Raw genomic sequence first — 2,741 nt, 5'->3', positions numbered from 1 at the left:
CAACCATTTTCAAAACTCGTTAAACTCTTGGGTACGTATGTAAAATTCATTTGCCAAATTTATCTATTTGCTTTAACCTTTTTATCCCTTTTTCTATGTATTAATGTTTGGTTTTATTAAATTATCAATTGTGATCGTTTGTTGACAAAGATATCGAGAATTTATATGAAATGAAGTTGGTCCATGAGCAATCCCGTCAACTTCTACATCATATGTGCAAAGAAATTTTAATTTCAGATGTGGAAGGAAGGCTTAAAGGTTGTGTTTATCAAGCCATTTTTCGTTCAATCAAAGAAGGTGTTTTTGAGTTTGTTCATGATGTAGTGAAAGCGAATCCAGATCTTTTGTGGAGCAAAGATGGCAATTTAAGAAATATGTTCTCGTATGCTGTCCTATGCCGCCAAGCTAAAATCTTTAGTCTTATATATGGACTAGATGCGAAGAACAACATCACATATGATAGAGATAACTCTGGCAACAATATGTTACATATGGCGGGATGCCACCAGTTTCCTTTATGCTTAATCGCATACCAGGTGCAGCTTTACAAATGCAAAGAGAATTACAATGGTTTAAGGTCATCTTTCTCACTTTCTATATATATTTACCTGATATACTCTTCTTCATTACTGCAAGCCGTGGCTATTTTAGCACAACTGACACGAAATGTGATGAGGAAGACAAATATTATATATATATATATATAGGAAAAGAATACAACCGAACTTTAGGTGTAATAAGGCATCAATTTGTGAAATCACCAGTTGTTCCTAAAGCTTAAACAGATGAAAAGAGGTAGATTTTATTATTTTATATCCTAACACTACCTCTCACTTCTAGGCTAAACTTTCCCTCAATGAGTAAACTCAACAAGTGGAATATTCAATTAAATGGGGTAGAGTATAGAGTCAGGATTCAAACGCAGGACATCTGCTCTGATTCTATGTGAAATCACCACTTGTTCTAAAAGTTTAAACTGATGAAAGAGGTAGATTTTATTATTTTATATATCAACACAATTCAACCAAATGAGCAATCTCATTGAAATTCCTAGTTGGGTGAGTCCACGATTAATAGTCTTTGTGAGTTTGAAATTTGTATAAATCTAGGAGTTCCATCACACACAAATACACTCAATATTTTTGGTAAGTAGGATTAGGTGTTTCTTTTGTTTTGGGTTTCCATTGTCTCGGGTTTTGCAATGGGTTTGATCAGTTTGGGTTTTGGTTCTAGCTTTCGGTTTTGTTGTGGAAAATTAAAAGTACCAATCAATTATTAAAAACGTGAATGTACTGAAGTTCAAGTCCTACATATATATTCAATTAGAGTAATATAGTCATATAACTATTTTATAATCTATTTTAATATCAGATTTTACAGAACTTTCTTCAATTTAAAAAAGAGTTATAAAAAAACTTGTAGGGATATCATTACTAATTTTATAAAAAAATCTTGAAGGGTTATCCTTGGTTCTTGTCATTGATTGATATGTACTTCAATATATATTTTGGTAAACTATCTTTAATTTGTGTTACATATGTAGGAGGTTGAGAGTATTGTCCTTCCAAAGATTAAGAAAGTTGAAAACAAAGATGATATGACTCCACGAGAGTTGTTTACAAAAAACCACAAGGACTTGATGAAAGAGGGTGAGATATGGATGAAGGATACAGCAACTTCATGCACAGTGGTAGCCGCTCTGATTCTTACTATCATGTTCGCTGCAGCCTTTACCGTTCCAGGAGGCAACAATGACACAGGCTTGCCAATATTCTTCAATAAAAAACTGTTTAGTCTCTTTATAATAACTGATTCTCTATCACTATTTTCCTCTGCATCTTCTGTATTGATGTTCTTGGGAATCCTCACATCACGTTATGCAGAAGAAGACTTCTTAAAATCCTTGCCCACAAAGATGATAATAGGCCTTTCCACTCTTTTCTTCTCCATTGCAACTATGATGATAGCCTTTTCTGCAGGTCTTTTACTTATGCTAGGTGAAGAATCATGGATGGCTATTCCTGTGATATCTTTGGCTAGTATTCCTGTCACCCTCTTTGTGTTGATGCAATTCCCCCTTCTTGTAGACATGTATATTTCAACTTATGGACCCGGCATCTTCTACAGGAAAATGGAACAGTGGTTGTAACTTATTCAATACAACTAATGACGTTCAATTAGCGATTGAGAAGGCTGCCAACATTTATATATTTTCTTTTATATATCCATCAAGGAGAGATTATTAATATGTTAATTTGCCGTTGCATTGTGTTTCATATATACTTTGTCATTTTTTTTCGTTAGACCTATTACATTTCATCATAAGGTCATTAGTGCATAATAAATTTTGATATGCCTTTTATTGTTTTTAATTTATTTATTTTTCTCGATTAAGATTCACCCCTATAACATTTTTAGGAATAGCCTAGCTCTCGTTCTATGTAGGCGTGGCTCAAAGGCACTGCAATTTAGGCAGCTGCCTATTGCCCTCCAAAATGCAAAGGCCCCCTTTTTGCAATTCAACAAAGTCCACATAAATCTAGAAAAAACAATCCATAAAGGGTTTATTTTATTCTTTGCTAAAAACAATAAGGCCTATGCAACTTTAAAATTTAAAAAAGCCTTGTGTTGTATTAAATAAACACATTCTTCTCACTATTTCATGTATATTGCATAAGAGTTTAGATAATGCTTGAGAGTATAATAAATGAGAAGGGACATATAGTATAAGGTGATATAAA

At 33.2% G+C, this 2,741-nt stretch overlaps 1 pseudogene; it reads left to right on the top strand.

The window, feature by feature from the left end:
* Positions 1 to 2,149, top strand: LOC118343738 (annotated as a pseudogene).
* Positions 2,150 to 2,741: the final 592 nt, after the last annotated feature.

This window comes from Juglans regia, chromosome 7, assembly GCF_001411555.2.
Source record: "Juglans regia cultivar Chandler chromosome 7, Walnut 2.0, whole genome shotgun sequence".
NCBI classification, from domain to species: domain Eukaryota; kingdom Viridiplantae; phylum Streptophyta; class Magnoliopsida; order Fagales; family Juglandaceae; genus Juglans; species Juglans regia.
The sequence above is the reverse complement of the archived record's forward strand: the minus strand, read 5'-3'. Positions and strand labels throughout refer to the sequence as shown.